Consider the following 14,460-nt stretch of genomic DNA (forward strand, 5'->3'; position numbering starts at 1 on the left):
CCGCGGCGGACGTGTCCGGCGCGCGGAGGAAGGGGAAGACTAGGGTTTCGCCCGAATTTTCAGAGGAGGAGGCCTTTTTATAGGTAGAGGAAGTTTGGAGTGTCCAAATGAGGTGTAGTTTTCGCCCACACGATCATGATACAATGACGGAGGACATGGAAGTGGTTTAGATGGGTTATTGGGCTGTTTTGGAGGGGTGTTGGACTGCAACACGCATGAGGCTTTTGCGGTCACCCGGTTAACCGTTGGAGCATCAAACGGACTCCAAATGGAACGAAATTTGACAGGCAGTCTACCGATGGTGTACCAAGGCCACTTGGCAAATCTCGGCCCACTCCGAGAACGTTTAACACCCACTTACGAAAAGAGATAAGAGGGGTGCGCCAGTACATGTGGGAGTGTCGGATTGCGAAACGGACAACGGGGAAAAAGCTCGAATGCATGAGACGAACACGTATGCGAATGAGATGCATATGATGACATGATATGAAATGCAAGACATGAACAAAATGCAAAACAAAGACAAAACCCAACCACGAAGGAAATCTCATAACTTAATGCCGAAAATGGCAAGAGTCGGAGGTACAAATATGGCAAGTTACATCCGGGGTGTTACAACAGAATTACGACTCGGTCGTCTGAAACACACAACACTCACCTGCAACTGCTGCCGGTGACGGATTGGATGGGATGGGCATGGGCTGCGTTCTTCCTCCTCCCGGCCACTGAACCTAGCCGGAGGATCTCCACGACATCAACTGCTACCACGCAGATCTCCACACCCTCCCCACTCTGCCTCTTGGGGTGCAATCCCCTGCCTGCCCCTCCTCCACCGCCGGTACGGCAAGCATCCGGATCTGAATCTGATGGCCGGATCTCGGGACTAGGATGGCCTCGATGAAGGGCTAGTGGGGATCATTGTCGGCCGTGTCCTCTCCTACGACGTTGCCGATTATGTCCATTTCCACGCCGTGTGCTTGTCCTGGCGGTAGTGCACCACTGATCCACATGCCCACGGCGTGATGGACCGCCGGTTCCACCCCTGGCGGTGGACTATGCTCCGGGAGGAACACGCCACGCCCAGCCTCGTAGAAACGAGAGGGGAGAGTGTCGTCTACGTACCCTCGTAGACCGTAAGCGGAAGCGTTATAAAAATTCCGTTGATGTAGTCGTACGTCTTCACGATTGACCGATCCTCACCACCGAACTTATGGCACCTCCGCATTCAGCACACGTTCAGCTCGGTGACGTCCCGCGAACTCACGATCAAGTAGAGCTTCTGGGAAGAGCTTCATCAGCACGACGACGTGGTGACAGTGATGATGAAGCTACCGACGCAAGGCTTCGCCTAAGCACCACTACGATATGACCAAGGTGGATTATGGTGGAGGGGGGCACCGCACATGGCTAAGAGATCAATGATCATTTGTTGTCTCTATGGGGTGCCCCCTGCCCCTGTATATAAAGGAGCTAGGGGGAGGCGGCCGGCCAGGAGGAGGGTGCGCCAAGGGGGGAGTCCTACTCCCACCGGGAGTAGGACTCCTCCTTTCCTAGTAGGAGTAGGACAAGGGGGAAGGGAAGGAGAGAGGAGGAAGGAAAGGGGGCGCCGCCCCCCTCCTTGTCCAATTCGGACTAGAGGGGGAGGGGGCGCGCGGCCTGCCCTGGCCGCCCCTCCTCTTCTCCACTAAGGCCCAATAGGCCCATTACATCCCCCAGGGGGTTCCGGTAACCCCCGGGTACTCCGGTATATGTCTGAAACCTCCCGAAACACTTCCGGTGTCCAAACATAGTCGTCCAACATATCGATCTTTACGTCTCGAGCATTTCTAGACTCCTCGCCATGTCCGTGATCATATCCGGGACTCCGAACTACCTTCGATACATCAAAACACAAAAACTCATAATACCGATCGTCACAGAACTTTAAGCATGCGGACCCTACGGGACATGTCTCTAGTCAATAACCAATAGCGGAACCTGGATGCTCATATTGGTTCCTACATATTCTACGAAGATCTTTATCGATCAAACAACATACGTTGTTCCCTTTGTCATCTGTATGTTACTTGCCCGAGATTTGATCGTCGGTACTTTAATACCTAGCTCAATCTCGTTACTGGCAAGTCTCTTTAGTCGTTCTGTAATGCATCATCCCGCAACTAACTCATTAGTCACATTGCTTGCAAGGCTTATGGTGATGTGCATTACCGAGAGGGCCCAGAGATACCTCTCCGATAATCGGAGTGACAAATCCTAATCTCGATCCATGCCAAGTCAACAAACACCATCGGAGACAGCTGTAGAGCACCTTTATAATCACCCAGTTACGTTGTGATGTTTGGTAGCACACAAAGTGTTCTTGGTATTCGGGAGTTGCATAATCTCATAGTCACAGGAACATGTATAAGTCATGGAGAAATCAATAGCAGTAAACTAAACGATCAAGTGCTAAGCTAACGGAATGGGTCAAGTCAATCACATCATTCTCCTAATGATGTGATCCCGTTAATCAAATGACAACTCATGTCCATGCCTAGGAAACTCAACCATCTTTGATTAACGAGCTAGTCAAGTAGAGGCATACTAGTGGCACTATGTTTGTCTGTGTATTCACACATGTATTATGTTTCCGGTTAATACAATTCTAGCATGAATAATAAACATTTATCATGATATGAGGAAATAAATAATAACTTTATTATTGCCTATAGAGCATATTTCCTTCACATACTCTCGATAATTTTGGCCTAGTTTCCTTCATAAACTGGACAAGTCTTCTTAATGGTGATGGAGGGCCTCCCTGCCCTCTCGAAGATGCTTTTGTGAGAAAAAATAAGTAGGTTACTTTCGGCTTCACGGATTCATGTCCCTTTATCTAGGAGTACATATGTGCCCATGTTTCTTTCTTTCTATGGACAAGTAGCTCTATTGTTTCTTATGCAAATGTGGTTTCCATATGCCTGGTGTGGCTGACTTATGTCTATGGACAGATGGCTTCTACGGCCACCACCTTTGACATATTCAAAAAACGGAGTTCAGTAATGAGCTGACTTATGTGCCTAGTATGGCCCCTAAATCGAAACTGGAGGAAGGTGATATGCATGTTAGCAAATTTCTACTTAAAATAGGATATTGTATTTGTTATTTCATGGTGCCTAACAATACACTCTTTTACTTTCAAGGTTCTTTCATGAGAGGATAAAGACACCATCAAACTTTGCAAAAACATGTTAAAAAGACGAGGATGCCCTCTACTTTTTGTGGTTTTTGATTCCCGCGAGGGGTATGTTCTTGGATCCATTATGCTTCTATCATATTTATGATTTCCAGTACAAAAGAAGTAAACTAACACAACTTATCTTTTTAGCTTTAGTATATGCAGGTTGATGCAGATATTAATGATATGATATTCTTTACAAAATACACTGGTGACCTTGATTATTTGGATCAAGGAGAATGATGGTTGTGATAGTATAATGACCCGTCTATCGGACTATCACCAGCGGATTTGTCCAAGAAGCTTGATATTTTCCTTCACAAACGGGGAAACACTCCCACTTTATTAATGGCATCAACGATCGCACTCCGTAAGTAGTCACTTCTGACCTTATGAACGTAAAATGTGTTAGGCATCACTTATATAGTTATACTAATCTAATCTCATCGAACTCCTGCATGGATGTCAAGAAGAAGCAGAACATCAAGTGTGTGAGATACAACATCAATGGTGAGAGCCATGTCTTGTTCATCTCTGCCACGACTTAGCTTGTGGTGAGAAGCAATACTATGACTACAATGGGCATGAGTATGCGTACCCCAACACATCATTTTGTATAACTCCCAATAGTTCTGACCTGCCGAACATCAAGGAGTTTGGGTGATAATAGGGATTAATGGTGGCATTTTTAGCATTGCGCCTCTGAAATCCATTAACTTCTATGTAGTTCGGTTGCCAGAAGAAATCCCTAGATGGAGAAAATGATAGATGTTGATGTTGTAGGTAGTGAAATTTGTCTTCATTCAGTAGTGGGGAGATACAAGTGGGATCTTCATTTTACATTTCTCCTGACCACCAAGATGTTGTCTTCTCACTCATATTAATTACTATCGCAGATTTCCTGCATGGCTTGAGAGTTGATAATCTTCAATCAGTTTTGGATGCATATAGTTCCCTTTCTCCCTAGAGCGAGTCAAGGTTAACGAATACACAAGAAGTCATGCCTTGGGAAGGTGATTTCTGCAAGACTTTGTTATAAAATAGTTGTAGTTTTCGCAAACCAATTCCACAATTTATATTAAGAAAAAACAATAAAGAAATATGACAGGGGTGTTTCACTTGCAACCATATACACACACGCTCGAGATATGCGCGACATTTCAATTGAATGCTTCCAGTTATGATAAAATGAAACTAAAGCTATTTGTCGTACTCTAATCACCAAAGCAAAAGCATGGTTATGTTTATCCTGCAGGTACTATGAAGCGACGGAGTTACAATCTTATATGAATGCCATAAGTGCCCAGGCAGAAGAACCAAGGCCTGAAATTGCAACATCAACAATATCATGTACAAATGTGCAAATTGTGTTGTAGATGTACCTGTCACAAGTGTCCTCATGGAAATATCTTCTAAGTCACTAGATGGAATCTAACAATGCGATTGCGGAAGGGCACACTATCCAAGAACCTAATTAATGCTTCTCTACAAATGATAGTGCTGGAGGGCATTGCTTGAAAATTTTCGTCTACACCCACTGAGGTCACCGCTAGAACAAATGGTAAATACACTGGGAGGACCATACTATAAGACGAGGTGGAAGCATAAGAACCTTAAATGGTGGAAGCTGAGCCCCATCATTCTCTTCCTAACTTAAGTCACCTGGGTTGCTCTCCTCATCAGATGAAGTTGCCTAGTCTTGCTCTATGATTTGATCCAAGCTTGCATGAGATCTTGTTGTTGGCCCCTTCCCCCTCCTCTGACTTCCTCCTGTGCTGCTGCTACCTCCTACACTGCTTCCTCCTCTCCTGCCCTCATCTACTGGCTCCTCCTGTCCTGCCTCCTTCATCTATTGCTTCATCCCCCCTCCTCCTCATCTGGTCCATAAAGCTTTTATACATCAGTGTATCCTTAAAAGTGATATAGTGGATCATCTCTATGCCTCTTCATTGCCTCCAGCCTAGCTGATATGTCCTCATCTGCTAGATCTTCACCCTCACTTTCACTGTCAGTGAACTCTTCAGCAAGCAGCTGTGGAAGTTTTCTTTTTGCTGCCTTGTACTTCTCTCTTTGTATCTTATTACTCCTAAACTTCCGAATCTCTTCATTTCTCTTCTGCTCCATCATCTGCTCAATGTGCTCTTGCTCTTGGTTTATCTCCATGAAATACTCATGCCTCTCATTACCATAGTCCAATGCAAACTCAGGTTCACTTGGGCCCTTTAGCTTCAAAAAACGAGAGCTCTCCTGTGTTTTCATGACTTGGACTGGACGTGGTTGGGGCTTCTGGACTGGGGGCAAAGAACTCCTGAAGTGTCTACATCATAAACAAGTGGTACACCTATTTCAGGCAAAGGAACCTGCTCTTCATAAACATGACCAATGTTCAAATCAGCTGGTGTAGGTGCATCACTTCTCATAACTGTAATGTTAACAACATTCTTTCCTTTACTAGCTATGTCATCCAATATTTCTTCCACCTTGTCATCATCAGTTAATTCTTCCATTCCTGACACCCCAACTCCTGGATCACTAACATAATACATAAAATCCCTTGAACTATAGCCTTCTACCTCTATTAGGCCAATGAGATTCCAGAATGTTATGTCTCACAAACAAATTGTTCTTTCCAAATTATCTCTGTCTAGGAAATGGAACCTCACTTCCCATTCTTCATCATCCAAGCTACAAATTCAGTTAAAATTGTTGTTAAGTACTTAAGTACAAGGTTCACACTTTAGTTATAATTGTTGTTAATTACAATACTAAAGTTAAAATTAATTTATTTGACAACAACAATAATAGTTTGACAGAGAGGATTTGAGCAATCAACTGAGAGATGACAGCAACAATCATGTACAAGTACTCATGTTAAAATTAATTTATGTGACACCAACAATCATGTGACAGAGAGGATTTGAGCAATCATGTGACAGACCATTCATAGTAGAATTACTCTCAGCAATGCTACAATACTTGTTACAGCACCATGGAACCCTAACCCTAGAACCCTAACCCTAGAATGCCAATCGGGGAAAATAGAAAGAATGAGGAGGATGACTTACTCCACACCGCCGAAGGAGGAGGCAAAATGGTGGCTGCCTGTCGGATTGGCCTTCACCGTCTGGGCGAACACAGTAGCCGCCGTGTATTCCAACGACTTCGGCGCCGCCGGCAGTTGGGAGGAGGCAGCGCGTTGAAAGGATTTGAGCTCCCGTAGAACTCTGGATCTCCCTCACAGCTGCCCGGAGCATCCCCACCGGCAACAGCTCTGTCGCCGCGGTCGACGCCGCTAGGTTTCGCCGTCGCCATGGATTAGATCGAGAGGGAGAGGAGTCGGCGGATGTGGTGTGGTCGGGCGCGGTCAGTCGATCTGTCCGTCGCGAGCCGACCACCTCGTTTACAGCTAACGGCTCCGTCCACGCGAACGTTAGGCCACGTCGACAGATTTGGGCCCCACCTGTCGGAAACGCCCTCAACCATGCCAAATCACTTGTTCAGTGCTATCTACAAACTATTTACTGAATCCGCAGTGCATTTTGCAAACAATTAACGACCTGGTTGTTTTCCGCAGATGAAGCCCCAAATGTGGTGGTTTTTTGTAATTCACTCGATTTGCATGCAGTTGGGTTTTAGCAGGAGTCGTGTGCATTAGTTGCACGCGACAGCCAGCAGTACCATGATTCTTTCTTTCTTTGGAAGTTTACAAACTTCTTAGGAGATGGTGCTTTCAATAATCGGAGTAACTTAGCTAGTAATATAACACACTCCAAGGGAAATTTGCTTATGTAAGAAGTATTTAGTGAGGAGAGAGATATCTGTGGTAACATAATCTATTAGCGTAACATAACACATTCCGAGGCAAAACGAGTCTGCATCTAAATAAATGAACGTTTGCATGACACCACATATATGTTACTACGGTTATGGAGGTAGTAACATGAACTAGTAACATATGCATGTTACTAGTCTAAGTTACTTTCCACTATGACCAGCCTAATTGAACTAAGTTCCAATGACGTAAAAATGCAAGGTTTTGATTTCTGGTGTTTCCCATTATTTTTGGTGCTTCGCTGGTAGTGTGGAAGTGCACACTATCCAAGATCCTAATGCTTCTATGCAGGCGATGATGCTGGAGGGCACTGCTGGTAAAAATGTCTTAGACACACATTAAGGTCACCGCTAGAAAAAATGGCATATACACTAGTGGCACTCTACTATCAAAAGATGTGGAAGCACTTGACCAATCACACAAAAATGAACATGATCTAGATTCATATGCTAGGGTTAACTTCATCATCGACGATATCAATCCTTAAGGGGATCCTCCTAAAGACTAGGAACAAGAGTATAACGTGTACTTCACTAAGTCTATGAACTATAAATGTTGCAATCGCTCGGAAACTCACTGCCGGGGACCGCGACGAGGAGCTGCTCCTCTACGACAGCTGCGACCGCGGCCGGCACACCTTCTGCCTCCGCCCCATCCTTCCCGCTGTCCCGCTAGGCTCCTGGCTCTGCCCTGACTGCGCCCCGACCTCCATCATCGGTGCGTCCCTCCCCCGCCGCTCGATCTCACCATTCCCACTCCCCTCCCCCCCTGTATTCGTGCTCGGTCGTCTGTCGTGAATTTCATCTCATCTCATCTGCTTATTGATTGAATTTCTGCCAGGTTTCCCGTTGAAGCAGAGCAAGATCACGGATTTCTTCCAGATCGAGAAGGGCGCGGAGGGCGGCGCCGTCGGGCTGGCAAAGTGCACGCTTTCTCAGGCTAATTTTCTTATCTCTGAAATTTTGAGTCGCATGGATTTTGTTCATGGTATGGCTTAAGCTAGGGAGTTTGCGATGAGGAATCGTCGCTCAATCGTTACACATACTGCATTACCATCTGCTGATGATGCAAATAATTCATAAGGTGCAAATAGTTCATCTGAAATACTATGACTGATTCGTTCGTTGTACTCTATTTGGGTGTTGTGTGTTGATTCATTATTTTATTCGTCCGTTGATTGTTTTGTTTTGCTATGCTGACCAGTCTAACACTGTATTATCCTGCATATGTCAGTGTCACAGTGGATTAGAATTTCTAGGTAATGAAATATCACCGCAGGAAATGCGCGGGAAAGCTACCGCCGCCAGAATTGGGCGGGAAAACCATCACTGCTGGAAATACGCCGGAAAGCATTGTTAAAAAAATTAATTTGATCTTAATAGCACTCTTGTAGTAGGATTGTGTTATTGAAGTAGGTTGGTCAAGTGTGTACGGATTAATTGACTTCCATTGATTTGTACACATGTATATCAGGATGACTTACAGGGATACGTCGCATGTATATCCTGTTCGTGATCTGACTTGCACTCATTGTGCCATAAAAAGCCGCCACATTTGTAGTTTATTAAAATAGGACTGATTACGTGTAGGGTTCACTTCTAATGGGAGAAAAAAAATATCAAAAATATCTTGTAGGGGGTTGTTGTATGTCGATTCATGAATTGTTCTGTTTAGCGTGACTGACCGGTCAATACAGTAGCCTCCTGTATATATTCCAATTAACTGAACCTAGTTTGTTGGGAACACAACAGCTACTTAACCATTGAACTGCATATATCTCCAATCCAATATACTCCCTCCGTCCGGAAATGCTTGTCGGTCTGGATGTATCTAGACGTATTTTAGTTCTAAATGACGTTTTCGCAAATTTATTCATTTCTTGGACAAGTATTTTTGGACGGAGGGAGTATCTTGTATGTTGATTTGTCAATTGTTCTGTTTTGCGTGACTGACCGGTCAATACAGTAGTATCCTATTTGTTGGGACACAGCAGCCACTTAACCATTCAACTGCATATATCTCCAGTCATAGTATCCTGCATATAGCTCACTGTATTTATTCATTACTTCATACTCCCTCCATTCCTAAATATTTGTATTTCTAGAGATTTCAACAAGTGACTACATACAGAGAAAAATGAGTGAATCTATACTCTAAAATATATCTATATACATCCATATATGGTAGTTCATTTGAAATCTCTAAAAAAACAAATATTTAGGAACGGAGGGAGTACTTGTACACAGATGCTAAGAGGCAAAGGAGGCGATCTCTTGATATGCACAAGAAGAAGAGGAGGCTACTGCCATTTGTGCTCACTGAAGATAGAGTTTGAAGGCTTGAACAGATGGCTTCTGCAGCCACTGCATTGACATCTTCGAAAATGGAGTTCAGTAATGAGCTGACTTATGTGCCGAGTATGGCCCCTATATCTGCCAATCAAGCAAAGCTGAAGGAAGGTGGTATGCAGGTTAGCGAATTTTTACATTAAACAGTATAATGCATTTTTTGATCTCTTGGTGCCTAACGATACACTAGTTGACTTTCAAGGTTCTTTCAAAAGACGACAAAGAAGCCATCGAACTTTGCAGAAGCATGTTGAAAAGAGGAGAATGCCCTCCACTTCTGGTGGTTTTTGATTCCCATGAGGGGTATGTTTTTGGAATTCTTCTTCTAATGTTTCTTCATTTTTCAGTATGGAGGAATTAAACTAACGCATATTTATTTCCAACTTCACTGTGCAGGCGGATGCATATATTAAGAGTATGTTCACTCTCGCCCCTCAACAGGCTCCCAGGATGCCTTTTTTAGCGCCGGCGGTAAAAAATCGGCCCAGTCATGCCCCAACTCCTCATTTATCGCTGGTTTAGGCTAAAATAACAGCCGGTGAACCCGAGCCGAACCCAGCCCCCCCGGGGGGCGCCGGCCGAAGCGAAAATGCATGTACTGACCTCGGTGGAGTCTATTGAAATCGCTCGACAACCCATTTATATTTCTACGTGTAGACTCCAGATGTAGTAATAACACATGTCGATCTTCTTGTGATCTTGTTGAGCATTGGTCAGGATCTTGGGGGTCCTCTGCTATCTGATTCGCCAACGCAGCACTGGAGTAGAGCAGAACGGTACTGAGGAGCAGCGATGGTACATACATCTAGTGCTAACCGGTTGGGCACCTAAAATCTTGAAGAAAGCAGGATCTAGATAGCGTCTCATACATATGCACCGGGCGTTAGTTGCAGAGGGGAAAAGAAGCGCTCTAATGTTGCCATTAGGGTGAGGTCTTCGAATGTTGCCCTGGTGCGACGTCCTACGCCTTGTTCCGTGTGCTGGACCCGGACAACGATGCGTTGAACTCGGCGCCACCGCCGCCGACGGTGGCGTGGAACATGTGCTTCTGGTCCGGGCCCTCTCGTCGATCGGTGTAGGCCGGCGGTGCTCATTGATGCTTCTCGCACAATTATTCGGATTGAGCTTCATCATCCGTTATCGCGTAGCATAAGATTCTACTGGATTGCAACGGGGAATGGGAAAGTTGGGAGGGGAAGGGTTTCCCGGATCTGCACGCAGTGGCATTCCGACCGACGTCGTTGGCATTAATTGCATGCGCCAGCAAGCAGAACCACATTTCTTTCTTTCTTTGGAAGTTTGATGACTTCTGAGCAGAGGGTGCTTGTCATAGTGGGAGTAACTTAGCTAGTACCATAACCCACTCCAAGGCAAATTTTCTTATGTGAGAAGTATTTTGTTAGGGGAGAGATTTTTGTGGTAACATAACATATTACCATAACATAATGCATCCCGAGGCAAAATGAGTATACATCTAAATAAATGAAAGTTTGCATGAAACCACACACATGTTACTGCCAATTATGGAGGTAGTAACATGGACAAGTAATATATGCATGTTACTAGTCTAAGTTATTTTCCACTGTGATCAGCCTAATTGAACGCAATTCGAATGGCGTAAAAATGGAAGGTTATTATTTCTGGTGTTTCTCATTTGTGGTGCTTCTCTATAAGCACATCAAAAAATCACAGTACCGGCTCCTAAGCTTCTCCATCTAGCTCTAGGAATTTTAAAATTTCATGATTTTAATCTCTTATAAACTTTGAATGCTCCTTTTGAATCTTTCTACTTTTGGAATTCAGCTTTCAGGTTTGAACATTTTGTCATTTTTTGACCTTTCAGAACCTCAAATTTTAGGAGTATCTAACTTTTAAGATTTTCCCGAACACCCAAATTTTGGATTCAACAAAAAAATCTAGCAGGTCACTTTTGGCTTCAGGAATTCATGTCCCTTTATCTTGGAGTACATATGTGCCCATGTCTCTCTTCTTCAATGGATAAGTGGCTCCATTATTTCTGCCTATGCAAATGTGGTTTCCATATATGCCTGTTGTGGCTGTGTATGGACAGATGGCTTCTGCAGCCATTGCATTGACATATTAATAAAATGGAGTTCAGTAATGATCTGACTTGTGTGCCTATTATGGACCCTAAATCTGCCAATGAGGCAAAACTGGAGGAACTTGGCATGCAGGTTAGCAAATTTCTACTTAAAATAGCATATTGTAGGGAAGCGGATCAGGAGCACTCAGCGACGCTGCACACTGAAATCACACCCGCTCCCATGCTAGCTCGGGATATGTGCATCATTTAACAAAATGGTTTCTCATGTGTGAATACCTCACAGAGGCGTACACGTGAACAGTTTTGACCTGTGCATTGTCATTTAATAAGTGTGCATGGCGAGCATTAGAATATAGAACAGGGGCACAATGCATTAACTATGTTCCGTGTTAGAGCTAGGCCATTTATGCTTTACATCCAGCGGCATTCCCTCCATTTCCAGATCAAGAAGGAGTAAGGATCCCCTCCAAGAGCTTACGGTTCATCTTCCCCAACATCCCATATCCAGAGAAGACGAGAGACGGGCGGGGCAGCTCATACCCAGTTGCTGATAAAAGCCATCTCTTCAAACTATAGCTGGTGCTATTTGGAAATGATATGATTCCTACATCAGATGTGCGAATGGATCCGGGTTCAGTTAAAACAACCATGAAAAAACCATGGCGAAGAGAGCAGTCAAGTTCAGAATTGATTGCTGAGGTTTGTTGTTTAAGAACTTTTATATGTTTAGCACTAGTCTTGCATACATGGAGTGGCTCTGAGAATAAATCATTGAAGCGAGCGCATCATTCTGTAGCATCTCGTCTAATCAAAAGCAGTAAGAGTGCACTTGGATGATTAAATTTTCGAAGAAATATACAGTGAACAAGTACGTTGCAACTTTTGTGCAGTGTGGTAAGAAATGATGGTGTGAGAGGAACAGCTAGGCTCTTGTAAATGGCGCATTTAATAACCTGGCAAGTCGGTTGTCACAGTGTGTTAATTCGCATGTAAAGTCCCAAAACGAACATGTGAGTGGCTGCATCGGGATGACTTCATTGATAGCTTAATGAGTTTCTAGTTCTTTTGGTGATACACAATGCTCTCCTGTGGTGTGCACACAAAGTCAATAGTCCTAATTAATGAGACTCACGTTTGCATGCAAAAAAAGTTAACGTGTTGTCTTTCCTCTGCAAATACAGGTATGTCAGAGTATGACGCGGCTCAGTAAATGAATGCAAAACAGCTGCTTGCAATGTAATTACGTCAATTCATCTTCGCTGAAGCATGAAGATGAACGATTAAATGCGGCTACACTGCACTGGTAAATCAGGCAATGTGACTAATAACATACTAGATTTTTAGAGGAAAAGTTTTGAGATTAGTACAGTTAAATCGTCTAGAATTACTATCATGAAGTTCCCAGGTTTTCACTAAAAATAGAAATACTTAATCTCATTTAATTTGTACCTTGAATTTTCCTGGATTGGAATTATCCGTTTCTATTTCTAAATTTAATAATTATGAAATCCATAGTTTTAATTATCGCAGGATAAGATTCTACATTTTTATAGAAGACACATAACTTGATGGAAAATGGTATTGTAGTTTAAAAACTGATAAAAATATTTGTGAAAAATATTTTCAAAGTTAAGATAATATTGCAATTATAAACTTGGTACAAACTGAATATTACATGTTTTATCTGATTCAAAACGCAGGTTCCCTCAAATCTGCATGCATGTCATATGTCCACCCATATCTAGATGCATTTATTTCAAGTCAGAGATCATTAAAAGTATGAAAGAATACAGACCCTATACATCTCCTAAAAGAAATCATACGTCAAAATAAACTCATGAATACGTGCATACTAATATAGTGGTACAGATCACTATGCTTATTTAATGGTGAGATATGAGGGAGGTGAGCCCGCAGGTGTTCCTAGGCATTTTCGCATATTGTAGTTCTTATTTCTTGGTGCCTAACAATACACTACATGATTTTCTAGGTTCTTTCATGTGAGGATAAAGAAACCAACAAACTTTGCAGAAGCATGCTGGAAAGACGAGAATGCCATCTACGTACGTCTTATGGTTTTTTATTGCCGCGTGGGGTATGTTCTTGGATTGTTTATGCTTCTAACATTTTTATGATTTTCAGTATAGAAGAATTAAACTAACACAGGTTATATTTTTAGCTTGACTATGCAGGTTGATGCATATATTAAGGATTACACATTCCTTAATAAATACACTAGAGAACTTGATTATTTGGAGAACAAAGAGGATGATGGATGTGATAGATCCAGCGGCGATGGTATGGACGAGCTCGCCTGCTCCGGTTATACGTGCCAATGGGACAACGACGCGTTCGAGCCGGAACTGAATGCAATCGTAGAGAGAGACGGATACGCCCTGTCAAACAGTAGCGTACAGAGACGGCTCCGTGTAACATACCGGTGGGTGGACGGTCCACCGTCAGCTGTTCCGTTGGTACAGGACATGGTAATTCAGCGTATAAATTGGTATGACTGCATCGCGTGGATATATTCCGTGTGGCCGTTTACTGCAACGTATAAATTTGGTCCGCACCAGTAGTGGTACGTACTAGCTGGAGAGAAAACATGATTTAATGCAACGGAACTTCATTTCATAATGATCCATCCAAATTAATTCAGCCAAACTATTACTTCCTCCGTTTCTTTTTATTCTGCATATAAGGTTTGGTCAAATATCCAAGGTATTAAAACCCGAGAAACCCTTAGCCCCTTTTGGTTTGGCCATGGCGAAAGAAAGGCAAATTGGAAAGAGGGCAAATAAAACGGCAAAGGTGAAGTGGGGGAGAGGAAAACGAGAGGCGAATGGCAAATAATGCAATGCGAGGGAGAAGAGTTTGTGATGGGTACTTGGTATGTCTTGACTTGAGCGTAGATCTCCCCGGCAACGGCGCCAGAAATCCTTCTTGCTACCTCTTGAGCATGTGTTGGTTTTCCCTTGAAGAGGAAAGGGTGATGCAG

The 14,460-nt window shown here is 43.5% G+C and overlaps 1 pseudogene; it reads left to right on the top strand.

Moving 5' to 3' along the window:
* Window positions 1–7,624: 7,624 nt before the first annotated feature.
* LOC125529487 lies at window positions 7,625–13,948 on the top strand (annotated as a pseudogene).
* The last annotated feature ends 512 nt before the right edge of the window (window positions 13,949–14,460 follow it).

This window comes from Triticum urartu, unplaced genomic scaffold, assembly GCF_003073215.2.
Source record: "Triticum urartu cultivar G1812 unplaced genomic scaffold, Tu2.1 TuUngrouped_contig_5637, whole genome shotgun sequence".
Lineage (NCBI taxonomy): Eukaryota > Viridiplantae > Streptophyta > Magnoliopsida > Poales > Poaceae > Triticum > Triticum urartu.